General features: G+C 45.7%; 1 protein-coding gene across 2 annotated transcripts in view; it reads left to right on the plus strand.

Annotated features, from left to right (window-relative positions):
* TIAM2 (TIAM Rac1 associated GEF 2) overlaps positions 1–14915 on the plus strand; it is a 165111-nt gene that overhangs the window by 15570 nt on the left and 134626 nt on the right. Inside the window, exon 1 of one of the 2 annotated variants that reach the window (XM_058289730.1) lies at positions 10960–11122. The exons of the other annotated variant lie outside the window; for it this stretch is intronic. The gene's annotated coding sequence lies outside the window, so the exon portion shown is untranslated. Of the gene's footprint in view, positions 1–10959; positions 11123–14915 lie in introns of those variants that run through there. 2 annotated transcript variants of the gene reach the window in all.

The following is a 14915-nucleotide window of genomic DNA, read 5'->3' on the forward strand; positions in this document are numbered from 1 at the left end:
AGCCTCAGTTTCTTCGTCTGTCAGGCAGTGATGATGGAGCAAAGCACAGAGGAGCGCGTGACAAACTTGAAGACACCTGCACTCCTCCATGCCTGGCACATTCAGGCGCTTAATCATCTTTAGGTTCTTTCTTCCCTTCCTTCCAGAACCTAGATTTCAGAAGGATGCTGATATCCGGGTTAGGAGTGTTTGGAATAGTGTCCTCTTAAGGAAGGAACCAGTATTTAGCTTAGAAAGGTGTGAACCTAGTGGTGTCTCAGATTGCCAGGCGCCCGTCACAGAGTCCATGTGGTGGGAATGAAACAACGGAGAACTCTGGCTTCCTGACTTTGGAGGAGGCAAGGCTGGCTTCTCCCTCGCTGGTAGCTTCTGGCTCCGGCAGCTGGCTGGGTGGCCTTGGCTTCTAGGTCTGCTTCCTGTCACGTGGCCATGTCTTCTCCTCTCCCACTCGTGTGACCTCTAGATTCTCTTTAGAAGGCCCCTGGTGGTCTGGCAAAGGCCCACCTCCATTCGAACAACGTCTTCAGGAGATCCTGCAGGTGAATCTCACCCACAAAGGTGTGGACGCAGGTGAAGCAGGCGTGTTTGTTGGGGTACGTGATTCAGAGTACCCCAGTGGGGCTCCTGCTACCTGCCTCGCGATGCCGGGGAGAAGGGACGCTGAGGCATGGTTGGTCCACTGTGGCTTCACCTGAGGAAGGACTTGCCTCTGGAGCTGTGGTCGATGACGTGGGTGGCCCCGTGGAGCGGGGACCTTCCCAGGGCTGGATGGGGCTGCAGATCAGAGCTGCGTGGGGAGGGTCCCTCGCCTCCCAGCAAGGTGTGCGTGTGGCCTCTCCTGTCCTGGACAAGCCTCTGCAGTGGAAACCCCTCAAGGACCTGCCTGTGCTTCCCAGCCGAGCCTGAGGAGGCCCCTCCAGCCTTGGCCAGCCTGACCGTGTGGCCACGTACGTCCGCAGACACCACAGCGCTCGGCCTTCCGGAGTCACCGAGCCAGAGCTGCTGCTGGTTTCCTTTTATTCTGTTTTTTTAATTAAAAAAAAAATTATTGAAATCTATCACTCATACATAAACATACAATAAGTGTATAATAGTTGTGAACTTACAAAACAAACATATATAACATCGAACAAACATATGTAACATCTCACCCTTCCACCAATAACTTGCATTGTTTTTAAACCTTTTTAACTAATGATTAAAGAGCATTGTGAAAATATTACTACTAAACAAAGTACTTTTCCCCTAACCAATCCAATTATTATTATATTTATATCATTTATATATGAACATACATAAAAGTTAAGTGTATAGTAAAAGTTGTGAACTTACAAAGCAAACATGCATAACATTACACAGGGGTCCCATACATCAACCCTCCCCCAACACCTCGCATTGTCATGAGACGTTTGTGAAAAACTGTGAAAGAACATTGTCAAAATTGTACTACTAATCATAGTCCTTGTCTTACATTTGGTGTGTTTTTCCCCCAACCCACCCTATTATTATTTTTAAAATATATTTTTATGACAGAAGTTGTAAACTTATAAAACAATCATGCACATGTGCAGAATTCTGCTGGTTTCCTTTTAACATGCTTTTTGGGGTATGGCGTTTCTTATTTGTGTTTTACCATTTGCACCAGGGGTTGCAGGTGGGTGGGTGGGCTTCCGGCTGGTTCCGACCTGTGGGTATGCTCGTTTGGCCCGCCAAATGGGTCTCCACCTCCCCGAAGAGTGTTTTAAAGGACACCAAGTCAGTTGTCCGCATTCAAGAACAGGGAATTTTACATAAAAGCAGCATTTTTGGCTTACAGATTTGGTTCTTCTGTAGATTTGGGGCCTCGGCTCCCCAGTGACCAGTTTGCCACAGTCTGCTCCACTCCCCTCTGCCTCCCCAATGCCAGGTGTCAATTGCCATTTTTCATTGACTTAAGAGATCGTTTTGCTTGTAGTGGAATTAGGAGAACACTTCAATTGTTGTACCAGGAAATATGAAGGTAATTCTGTAGGGCAGGGGTTCTTAACAAGGGATCCGTGAGCTTGAATTGAAATTCAAAAAGTCACCATTCTTGCGGGGACGTGTTGGTGTGGGTGTTGATGTATTTGTTAAATAATAGTACAGTGTGGACTTGGTAAGGGGTCTGTGGTTTTCATCTGACTGGCAGAGGGGTCTGTGGAACAAAAAGGGTAAGAACCCCTGCTATAGAGCATCATATTTTAAGAAAAATAGAAATTTTTTTTACATGTACTACAGAATACTTATACAATTTTAATTTGAAAAAAGGCACTATGTCTTAAGAACACAGTTCTCAGCTCTACGTCATGCATATATTTTAAATGGCCCTGAAAGTTTTTGAGTGTGAACCCCTACTCTAGACAGTGAAATGTTTCCTCTTTGTTCAGATAGAGCTCCTTGTTTGTTTGTTTTTTTCAAAGGTTTATATTATTATTTCTCCCCACCCCCTTGTTATTTTTTCACTTACAGAGTCTGTTCATCTTCCTTGTTTCTTTTTTTTTAAAGATTTATTTGTTTATTTTTCTCCCCCTCCACCCATTGTCTGCTCTCTATGTCCATCCGCTGTGTGTTCTTCTGTGTCCACTTGTATTCTCATCAGGTGGTACTGGGGATCTGTGTTGCTTTTTGTTGCGTTATCTTGCTGCGTCAGCTCTCTCCATGTGTGCGGTGCCACTCCTGGGTGGGCTGAGGTTTCATGCAGGGTGGCTCTCCTTGTGCAGGGGCCACTCCTTGCGCGGGGGGCACCCTTATGCAGAGGCATCCCTGCGTGGGCCAGCACTCCCTGTGCACAGTGGCATTGTGCATGGGCCAGCTCACCACACGAGCCAGGAGGCACTGGGTATCGAACCCTTGGACCTCCTGTATGGTAGGTGGACGCTCTCTCTGTTGAAACACATCTGCTTCCCTCTTCCCTGTTTCTTTAGGAGGCTCCGGGACCAGAGCCCGGGACCTCTGATAGGGGAGGAAGGTGTCTAATCACTTGAACCTCTTCTGCTCCCTGCTTTGTTGTTCTCTCATTATGTTTTTCCTCCCCGCATCTCTTGTTGCGTCATCTTGTTGTGGCAGGTTTCTGCCCCTGCCTGTCGTGTCAGCTCGCTGTCTTTTAGGAGGTACTGGGAACCTCTGCTCCCTTCTTTGTCGTGTCTCTCATTATGCTTTTTCTTATGTCTCTTGTGTTAGTTCACCGCACCTGCCCATCGCGCCAGCTTGCTGTCTTCTTTAGGAGGCACCGGGATCCAAACCAGTGACCTCCCATGTGGTAGGTGGGAGCCCAGTTGCCTGGGCCCCATCCGCTTCCCTCCTCTGCTTTTATTTTATTTTTTAAATTTATTTATTTATTTATTTATTTATCCCCCCTTTGTGGCTTGTTCCTTTCTTTTGCTATCTCTTCTCTGTGTCTCCTTTTGCTGCACATTTTTTCTGTATCTCCCTTTGTTGCGTCATCTTGCTGCACCAGCTCGGGCCATCAACTCTCTGCGGGCCACGGGCTGTCAGCTCTCCGCAGGTGCAGCGAGCCTGCCTTCAAAAGGAGGCCCCGGAACACGAACCCAGGGCCTACCATGTGGTAGGCGGGAGCCCAGCTGATGGAGCCACAGCCGCTTCCCCCTCCTTTGGTTTCATTTGAGGCCGTTTCCTCCAGCCTTCTAGGAGAGTTGCTCAGCGGGACATATCCCACCTTCTCGCACATCAGGCGCTGGGTCTCCTGGCTTGGCAAAATGTGGGCAGGGTGTGATTTGCCCACGCGTGCGCACCCTGGACCAGATCCTGTTCTGCCTGCACCAGTGAGCTCCCCCGGGGCGCTTTCTGTCCCCAAAGATGAGATGAGGGCTTGTAACCTTGTTAGCTCTCGGCGGGCTCGGGCAAGAGGGCTGAGCTCCCAGCTCCCTTGGGGAAGGAGAGAAACGGGGCGTGGAGCCAGGCCGAGGAGGGGGAGCAGCATGGGGCTGTATGGGGAGCCCCCCCTCAGCTCCAGGAGCCAGCCCCACTCTAGGCTCCTCCCTCTAGGCCCCTGCTACTGTCCCCCGGCATGCCAGCGTTCGCCTCTTCCCCTCTGACCTCGCCGAGACCCCTGCCGCCCCGTCCTGGTCGTGTGTGGCTCAGATGGCACCTGCACCTGCCCCCTGCCAGCCCTGCCCTCCCCCCGTCCCCCGCCCCTGCCTACCCACTTCAGGTCATTCTCACAACCCGCTGGGGCAGCTCGTCTGTCCACGTCTGGTGTCACCCTCAAGGCCGTGTGTGTTTTGTGTTTTCAGGTGGGAACCGTCGGTGCTGGAAGCAGCCCTGGGCAGGGACTCCCGGGGCTCGTGTAAAAGCAGCAGGGGAGCTGGGGCCAGGCCCTGCCCACGCTCCCTCGCCTTCCCCGCCGTCGCTTTCCTTTCAGACCATCTCGTCTTTGTGTTCCTGTCTTCCCTTCTCTATTTTTTCCCCATTCTTTATTTCATCTCTCTGTTTTTACATAGGAAATTGATTTTTTTTTGCCCATATCGTACAAGCAATACACGCTCACTGCCGAAAATCGAGAGTATAATTAAAGTATTAAGAAAACAGGCATGGTCAAAATCCCACCCCCGTGAGGCTGGGGGAGGCATGGGAGCTACTGCCTAATGGGTAGAGAGTTTCTGATTGGAGTGGCGAAAAGTTGGGGTTATGGTAGGTGGTGATGGCTGCACCACATTGTGACTGTAATTACTGCCCCTGGAGTGGTTCATTTAAAATGGCAACGTTTATGATGACTATTACCACCATAAAAAAAAAGAAAATTTCCTCCCCCCTGAGAAAGCACTTAATATTGAGTGCGTTCCCTGTCTTTTTCTTTGTACAAGTGATTTTTCTCTCTTAGTTACATGTTTGGAGAAACTTAATGTTCCCCTCTCTTTTGTATACCACATCTCTAGTTCTAAGCTTACAAATTTCTCTGTCAGTCACTGTCTCCAAATCCTAACTCGGCCAGCATCTTCTTGTGGATTGACGTTGGCCACTTGCTTGTTGAAAATGACTTTGGAAGAAATAATAGATCTACCCCGTCTGTCGGCTCTTTCCTTCAGTGTCAAGATTCTTATTTCTCCCCAGTAACTGCCTAGTGTGTGTATCACTTACTAACTTAAGTTTCACCAGAGGAAAATATTCTGAGAGAGTGCTTCCTGGATGTCTTTTTTGTTCCACCTTGATATTTTTTCTGAATCTGTGAAACACTTGTACTATTACTTAATACATATATACACACTAAATAAAATACTAACATAAATGGCAAACCAGTGCTACTTGCTTTAAAGAAAAGATAATTACAAAAATAAATACTATGTAATTTGCCATAAAGGAAAGATGATCTACTAAAACATGCAATGGTCTTATGTTCTAGGCTGTAGAAGGCTCTCAGGCAAGTGTTAAAATCACAGTAAAGCCATCCTCACGCATTCTCTTTGACATCATGACAAGAACTGAAAGAAATTCAAAATTTACCATGAGAATCAGTGTTTATAAAGTCTGGTTCATGCATCCCCTAAAATTATCTTATGTATGACTCATGGAATGCTGCTGGCATTTTGGGAAAGACTGCTGCTGGAGATTGAGAACAGATAGAGAATTACATCTGAATATAATCCAGGGTGTTTAAACTGTAGAGTGCTCTGGGAACAGGAAGATGGGAGATAAGTCTTCCAAGGAATTTCAGGGAGACTTCTTGGAATGAATGAAATTTTAGTTAGGGCTTGAATTCCAAGGGAGACTCTTAGAGGACTTTAATGGAGTGAGTATATCCTAGAGAGAGAAACTTGAGAGGGTGGAAAAAGAAGAGTGCAGGGTGGGTTTGGGGAAAGAGCTGGGTGTGCCAACTGTGGCTCAGGAGCTGGGTTCTTGGGCGATGGAGATGAGCGAAAGCTGGGAAAAAGATGGTGACCAAGTTGTAGAGAACCTTGACTATTGGATTGAAGTCTTCCCTTGCACGTTTTGATTTTTAGGGTAAAGCAGTCCAGTGTGTTTGAGAAGGGTGGCTTTGGCTTCATAATGAAGATAGACTAGAAGGAGCGGGCTGGGAGAGCACCCCCAGGTCTGTCCTTGACTTGGATTGTTTGTAGGCTGGGTGTATGGAAGAGAAGAGCAGGAGAATGACGGAAAGATGAAAACTGATTAGTGGAATGTTTAGGTTGACTGCCTGAAAGTCCCTGGAAGGAGATCCTTTCTCTCACTTGGTTATTTAATAATGGAGTGCGCTCCCCATCAGACCCGTGAACCTCCCATCGCTCAGTGCCTTTAGAGAGAAGAGAGGAGCTCAGCTGTGAGGACCAGGTGGGGGTTCTCAAATTAGAAGGAAGATTGGGTGGGCTAGAGGACCTCTCAGGTCCCTTTGCAAACTCAGATTCAATTATTCTCTGAGTATAAGTGGTTAGGAACCTTTCAGCTTAAACAGTGTCACTTCTGTCCATAAAAATAAAATATTGTGAGTGAACTGAGAGGCTGAATATGATACTTTTTAATCACGTTTAGATCTGGCTAGATTGACTTCTGCTTTCTTTACTGTTCCAGTATGATGCTTCAAAAATGTTGTAAACAGCTGTGTCTAGTGCCTAGTATTTAAATCCTAGCCAGGATTTGCAAGAATATTCCCTAAATGATTTTTTTCTGTTGAAAATTTTGCTTTACCATAGCCACAAGTCATTTTGTAGCATGCTTCTTAACACAGATTTTATCATTTACATGGAAAAGTATTACCTGTTATTTATTGTAAAGAAATTTATTTTGTTTCATTATTTAGGATTTTATGTATTATCCATAATTATCAATTATCATAGTGTACTTAGGTTAGACTTGATGACTTATAGGAAAAAAAATTCCTTTAAAGGAACACTTTTATTAAGAATTTATTTTAAATCAATTTTTGTCACTTAATGTTTGCTTATTTTTGCAAAAGTAATTGAGCACTTGGATAATTATTGGAACTTGCTTGTTAGGTAATGTTACAACCATATTTGTCATAGAATCTCTGATTTCTGTGATATTTGACTCTACTTAAAATCATTTTTTCTCTCATATTTTCTGCCTCTGATACACTTAGAAAGCACTTTTATGAAATTTAGGTTTGCTATGGCATTATAGCAGCACATAACTTGCTAGTATTGCATTTTGAGTTTTCTTAAAACTGGCTGTTGTTTTTTAGGGCATCTCTGGCCTGCTTTTTAAAAAAACTTTTTTCTTTATTTTGTTCTCATTTAATACGTAGCTATTGAGTGACTGGAAGAGTTTTTAATGGTGGTGTAGGAGAGGGCCAAAAAAAGCAGTGCGCAGTTCTGAAGCAACAGCAAGAAAAGGTACAGGAAGACCGTTTAGGTTAACTAACATTCCTTCTTTTAAAGTAGTGTGGGCAAATGGAATCCAAGTTATGGGCTCACTATGATTTTTTGTTTATTTTTATCTTAAAAATTTTTTCGGGGTTTTTTTTCTTTGTCTTTTAATTTATTTTTTTGAATTCACTATGTTGACCCAGTTTGCTTGTTGTATTTAAGATTTGGCTGGATTTGGCTGAATCAAGTTTTAGTCCATCTTAGTTTCTAATCGCATTTCCTGGCCTCTGTTCTCTCCATTCACGTTTGTGAAGGGGTTTCTCCGACACCGCAGAATCACCTGGAGCAGGTTTCCCGCCTCGGGCAAAGGTTCCTAAGAGCACAGGTTGCCATCACCTGCCCATGTGGCCGTGAGCTCTAGCTCAACAATAGCCGCTAGTATTTCTGAGGCTTTTAGGATTTTCACAGGAATAATTCGTATGCTTTTGATTTTTTTCTAGTATTGCTTTCATCTAGAATGCTTTTGAAAACTGCATTTCTCATTTCGCTTGTTCTTTTAGCCTATATTATTTCATGTATTGCTCTTCTGTAGAAAACCATGAGGTTTAGCTCTTTTAGCACACGAAGGTATCACTGAGTCCTGCTCATTTGTGTGACTGTCTCGACGGTAGATTGACTTGGTGTCTGAAGGGTTATTTGATCTTTTAGAATCCTGTTTAGACAAAAAAATCTTTTTTGACCTTATTATTTTTTATTGATTGATTTAAATCGAAGGAAACCTATAAACAATGATTATCGCTCAAGAATGATGCTCAGTAGGTACCATTTTCTATTTGACCTTGAAAGTGAAGGATATGAAGGAGTTGAATTTCTTGAATTTTAAGCAGTTACTTCTGATACTTCATAGTACTTTAAAAATCAGATATGTAACGTCAGTTTTCCTTATGACTATTAATAGATTAGTGCATGTTCATTTATATTTCATTCAAATGCACAGAAACTCTGGGACATCTGTTATGAGCAGTCTCATCTAATGGATGAAGGAACTGGGATTCAGAGGTGAACTGCTAGCTCAGGTCTGTCGAGAATCTCCACTATTTCCCGTTGCCTCTCTTTCATTAATTATGATTTGCCATTGATAGTGGGTCTCAAAATGTTTTTCCTTGGAAGTGTTCCTATGCCACATCTTATTTTATGCCCTCCAGCTCTTCTCTGGGTATGCACAGAAACCCTGGGGGGTATATCTGTGCACATGTAGACACATACACACTGATTTTAATCAGACTAGCAATAGTTTTTACCCTAGATTTGATGAGGCGTGGAGTGAAACCTCGTGATTTTATGGATCGACTTTTTATGGGTTTGTCCGTGTATATGTGTATACATGCCATAGCTCCCCAACCTTTTGGTAAGATTCTCAAAAATATAGAAATGTTGAAAGAATTACATACTGAACCCCTATAAACCCACCCACTCAGAATTCTGCCATCGTTAACATTTGGCTGGAATTGCTTTTCTGTGTGTCATCTTGCATTATATGCTTCAGAATAGAATGCTTCCTTAGTAGTAATTTACATACTTCTCGGAGATCTTTCCCAGGAAATAGCATTTTAGATGCCTGTTAGCACATATGTCCTGTTAGATCATTCCCTCAGAATGAAGTATCAGATCAAGTCTAGTTTTTACGATTTGGAACTCTGCTGGGCTTGGTAATTTCAGGATGGAAAACTAAATTGAGAGCATTTTACTGTAGTCAAGCAGTCTAAGGAACTTGAAAAACTGTACATAGCTCGAAACCCCAAGTGACTGTAAATTCACGGAACTGAAGTTACTGGGGTGACCTCAGAGATGAAAAATGGATTCAGACAATGCGAGCCCGTCAGAAATGCCTGTGGAATGCTGGAAGATAATGCACAGTTCCAGGCAGATCCTGCGCTGGGGGTATCTGCAGATAAAATGTCTTAAGAACATGGGCATTCAGGAACAGGGTAGGGCTGTGGAGGTATTTCCAGGCAGCTAATTGCTCTCCTGCTACTCTGACCCCTTCAGAAATAGTTCTCTTTAAATTGCTTTCTTCCTTCTGATGTACTTTTTTCCCCCTCTCATACCATGGAAGAGTTAGTCCTTCTGTATGTATGAAAGGGTTTCTTTTACTCTGACTGGTATTTGATTTTATTTTGTTTTAGTCACCGAAATGCCGCTCGGTCTACACTAGGAACTCAACCATGTAATAGCTTGCTTCTCCCCTGTTTAACCAGAGGGTGTTTTCACACACACGCCCGCTGCACACAAACACGCCTGGACGCACACACGCCACACTGGCCTTTTGGGACTTCCCATATTTCGTGTTATGGGCCTCAGCTTCCATGGAGACCTCCTGACTTCAGTCCAGGCCCCGCGGTTCCTCGGCCGGCTCCGCTGCCACCAGCCGTGTCACCTCGTGCCAGTCTCTTGAGGGCCCTGTGTCTTCATCGCTGCTGGGAGGCAATGGGACCGGGTAGCCTTCCAGGTCTTCTCCAGGAGCGCCAAGGGCCCCTTGGATCTCCGTTCACCTTGAAGTGTTTGCAAAGGCTGGTCTAATTTTTAGAGACACTTAGACGGATGAGCTCACCTCGTGGCGCTTCCCGTTTGCCAGTGAAGACTAAGAGGCACGGCATGTATTGGCTGCATGTGGAGGAAAATCGTTTGCACGTGTGTGCATGTGGATGTAGGTATGTGTACATAAAGATACAGCTTTAGTCAAGATAAGGTGCCAAATTCACGTGTCTCTATCCGGTCTTCAGCTATAAGGATCCTGACTTAGGCAGATCTGGACCTGTGAATGGTTTAAAAGTAACACCTTAAAAAGCTGTGGATGGCACACTTGGGATACACACCGCTTTCAAACTGCTACTTGGACCGTTTCTACTGTAAAATTTAAACATTAGCCTGCAGATGTAATCCTCTTCTCCCTTCTTCCCAATAACTCATATAGAAGGTTCGGGAAATGTTGCCTTAGGTTTTGTGGGCATTCTTTAAATATAAGGTCTTCATTCCAAAAGATACAGCGAGACTTAAGAACAGGCCGAGCCTTTGGCTTAGAACTTCTGTTCAAGGCAATTTAATGCATATTTTTCATACGCTAGTGCCACTGGCACTAAAGGGTCAGAAGGACTTCCAGCTCCCTCCTAGATTCTGCTGGCTTCCCCATGAAACGGCCCCGACAGGGAACGCAGGGTGAGGGTCGGCCCGCGAGCTCGCAGATCGTAAAATGATTTTCAAGGGCCGCTCTTGAGGCACAGTTTTTATGACCGTGAAGTGCCATGCCCAGCTGTGGTTTCGGAGGCGGGAGGTGGACTGCGGCTCCAAACCCAAGAATGGTAGGTGTGTATCCTTGCAGCTTAAAAAAAAGAAGCCGGGGCTCCCCTCAAGTGAGTAAACCTTTCTTCAGCAGGCACCGAAGCCGCCTTCCCAGGGGGACTCTGGAATGTGGGTCTGAGCAGAGCGGTGTCGTGGGCCGGCCCCGTGGCACGGTGGCAGGGTGTCCTGGCTGGCTGCTCCAGCCCATGGAAAAACCACTTTCTGGTTAAGTCTGCATCATACTGTTCCACCAATGGAAAAAAATTGAACATGATGAGGGTGTGTAGCTCGCAGACGAAAATACATCCAGCATTGCACAGGATCTGTTTTTAGCTCTTAACGGCTGAGCACTTGAAGTGTTAGACACTGTTTCCTGGCTTACCGGGGGCAGAGGGAAGAGGGCGTTTGTAGATGGAAGACTCCAGCTTTGGGGAACTTTCTCTCGCTGAAACACCTTGAGGACAGCTGCAGGCAGAGTTCTGGCGAAGGTAAGGCTCTCGTGTTGACTTTCCCCCTCCCGGAGTTGTGCCTTAAGTTTATATGGGAGATGTAAACGTGTCTCAAAACGCTCTTTCCGGCAGTACACCCTCGTGCCTGGCTTCTCTTTTGTTTTGTGTTATTTTGTACTCACTGTGCACACTGGCGTGCACGAGGGAGTAGATCCCCTTAAGCTGGAGGGTTTGTATACAGTCAGGCTCCTCTTGGTGATTTATGGCCATTGCCTGTCACCTTTGACTACTTAATTCTCCCGAAGCTGATTGTAGCTGTCGTGTTGGATTTGTTTATCCAGCCATTTCAAGGCAGCACCACTTTTTAGCCGGATCATTTTGAAGTATTCATGGCTCTTGCTTCATCTTCAGCAGTTAATTCTTCCAGGGCAGAAATGAAAGTTAAAATGGGGCAGAGATGATATTTTGTCTCTCTCGGTTATTATATAATCTCATGAGGCCTTTGTTTCTAGCCGAGTGAGCTACTCGGTGTCAGAGTTTTCTTTGCAAACTTGTAATTTTGAAGTTCAGGGTTTATTAACATTTGCCCTGAGCTCTTGTCTGGAGCTTACTGAAAAAGAGATAGCATTCCTGGTAATCCAGCGAGGGTACCTTGTCTAAGGATGACGGATGCGCGCTGGAAGCGCTGGAAGCCATCAGGGGCTGTTCATTCATTAGGGCGTTTGTCTGAACCCAAGAAGCCGGGTGATCTTCCTGCTTGGGGTGTGTGTGTTTATCAGCTCTGCCTGGATGTCGTTCCTCCTCGGCTTGCCGTTAATTTGGCCAAGCATGTCATTCACAGAAAATTGGTAGGTGGAGAGACAGAAATAGGAAGCTTTGCTGAAGTCGTCGTAACTTGGAAGGCTATTTATAGAATTTCTGGAGTGTAAGGCTATTGCTGACTAGCTACTGTTAGCGTCCTAACACAGTTAAGCATTGTACCTTGAAGGATTCTAAAATGTTATTCTTTCAGCGTCATGGGGTTTTGAATTATTTTAGGGAGGGCCACGTGTGTTTCTCTTGGAGTGTGTTAGGGCCATCTTTTCCTGGGCTCCCTGGCCACTTCTTTTATAGAAATGTCTTTCCGGAATGGAGGAATGGTGAGGGCTGGCCCAGTAGGTGAGAAGGAGTAGAAAATTGGAAACATTTTGTTCATGACCTTTAGGCTCAGAATTGCTGCTCTGAACTAGCTGGGAGCCCCTGAAAGCACCTTGGCGCTTCAGCCACATTAGCACTTTCACTCCTGACTTTCACCAGAGCTCAGAGCCTGCAGCTGAAGGAGGTATGACTTCGGTGCATACTGAGTGGACCTGGGAAGAGTGTGTTGAGGGCAGCAGGTGACCCCCATCTCTCAGCGCGTCAGCACAGCGGGAGTTCCTAGCGGAGCCCTGTCCTTAGGCCAGCCTGTGGGCTGGATGCTGGGAGGACTAGGTGAGGGTGAATGACCTCTCAGCGTAATCCCCCAGGAAGCCACTGGGCGGGCGGTTGACTTTGTCTTGGCGGCCCAAGGTTGTGTGTGAGAAGGGCCGTGTTCTCTTTCTCGGAGTTAGCGCAGGGTCTCCATGGTCTCTTCCTGCGTAAACCCTGAATGGACGTCGAAAGAGCCCAGAGCCCTCAACTCCTGCCGCCTGCTGTCTGGCTCAGTTCTGTATGTCCGTCTGTATTTGGACCGCTTTGCCAGCCGCAGGCCATGGGCATCTTAAGTCTAGTGAGATTCCGTAGCCCCGCTGGCAGGTTTGGTTTTCGTCTTTCCCCTCCATCTTTCCTTTTTTGTCGATTACTCAGGACAAGGTCATTTGGACCGATGAAAAAATTTTTCGTTTTCAAGTGATAAGTTGCATTCTTTTTTATTTTCAAGCGATAACTTGCATTTTTCCGTCGAAATTCCTGAGATAAGGGCCCAGATCGTTTTGGCTTTGCTAGAAGGGCTTTAAAAACAGTGACAACTTAAAAAAATATAAGGTGATAAAGGTATGGAATTGAAAGAACTAGCAACAATATAAAAGACAATGAAAAACTAATCATAAGAGAGAAACCTGAATGATGGTGAGTGGACTGGCTTTTTATTACTCAGTCTTTAACATCCGTGTCCCAGGACAATGTGGCGTGCTCTCTTTTGAGCTACTTCTAGTCCACAGAATCATAAAACGTGGAATTTTAGATCTGAAAGGGGCCGCAGACGGTCTTTCAAATGGGAAAACTGAAGAACCAAGGACGCAAAGTGCATTTGCTCTTAAACACCGAGGCAGTCCTTTGTCCCTCTGGGACCGGATCAGGTAACCTGCCTGCCCATCAAACTGGACAGATGCGAGGCCCTAGACAGAGGCCTGGAGTTTTTTCTCGTCCGCTGATGATGTTCAAAGCCGTGCACTCAGTCGGCGCCGTCGTTCCCACGGACGGTTGCCAGCGAAAATTTTCGACCGTGCGTCCCCCTCGCCTGTGACGATGAGAGCTTTGATAAGGTGACATCTGCCCGTTTGTTCCTGGTTCAGTCCTAGATGGAGAGGATTCTGTGTTTGGTTTTGTTTGCCCCGGTCACCTTCAAATACGAGACTGTTCAGGTGTTGTTGGTTCTGCACCTAAAGAGAGAGCAGCTATGGAAGGGAACAGAAGAAACGGTAGATGGGCTCCAGCTTGACGCTGAGGCAACAAAAGGCGCTTTTGGAAAAATCAACTTTACATAGTGAGAGAGAGACCGAGCTGTCATTTACGGTCTAGGAACGGGATGTGGTTGGCACCACAGATTGTGTCAGGAAGAAGCCGATGGAGGGCGTTCCTCGGGCTCCATAAAGGCTAAAAAAAAGTGCCGGGTGTCTTTAGGACAAGAATCGGAAAGAGAGAGAATAGACCTTATCCTGCTTTTATTCTTGGCCATGACACAGCTCCGTGGTCGCAGAGCTGTTGGGGGGGAGGGGTACCAAAATTGTTAGGATGGGAAAAAGGGCGAAAGAGATGAGGAGCTGAGAGCCTTGTTAAGAAGAAGGCAAGAAAAAAAAATTCACGTGATGAGAGACAAAGAAACTTGAGTGGGGAGAGTGAAAACAGACTTGTTTTCAAGTCTGCTGTGGCCACCCCTGGAAGATGGGAAAAGTCAACATGAAGGCAAAAGTCATAGTAAATCAAGAAACTCGTTATATTAAGGTGTAGTAGAGAGGAAATAGCTTCACAGAAATTGTTCACAAATTCCTGAAATATAGATATACACACTTGAACATGTATGTACGTAAATACACAAACACAACTCCATCCATCCATCCATCCACCATCCATCCATCCATCCACCATCCATCCATCCATCCATCCATCCATCCACCATCCATCCATCCACCATCCATCCATCCATCCATCCTTTCATCCATCCATCCATCCTTTCATCCATCCATCCACCATCCATCCATCCATCCACCATCCATCCATCCTTTCATCCATCCATCTACCACTGAGAATTGACAGGCTGATCAGAAAGGAATAAAAACAAGCCTTGATTATTATAGTAATAGTAAAGACCTGGACTGTAAAGAAATCCCCCCGTTCATCAAAAAATTGATTTATTTGGTAAACAAATAGAAATGAGAAGAAAACAGTGATAAGAACTTACCAAAGAGCTCCTCACAGAGCGATGCCCTTTGCTCCTGGGCTCCTGCGTTTAAACGCTTTTAGCTCTCCCCAGGTGAAGTGTCACTGAGAGTAGAGGCGGTGGCTTCCTCTAGGCCAGCTCCCGCTAGGCTTCGATTCCTTCCCCTTTGGCCTGCCGAAGGATGACATTCTCCTCCCTGCCGCCATGTTGAATTCC

The sequence above is a fragment of the Dasypus novemcinctus genome, chromosome 28, assembly GCF_030445035.2.
Source record: "Dasypus novemcinctus isolate mDasNov1 chromosome 28, mDasNov1.1.hap2, whole genome shotgun sequence".
Taxonomy (NCBI): domain Eukaryota; kingdom Metazoa; phylum Chordata; class Mammalia; order Cingulata; family Dasypodidae; genus Dasypus; species Dasypus novemcinctus.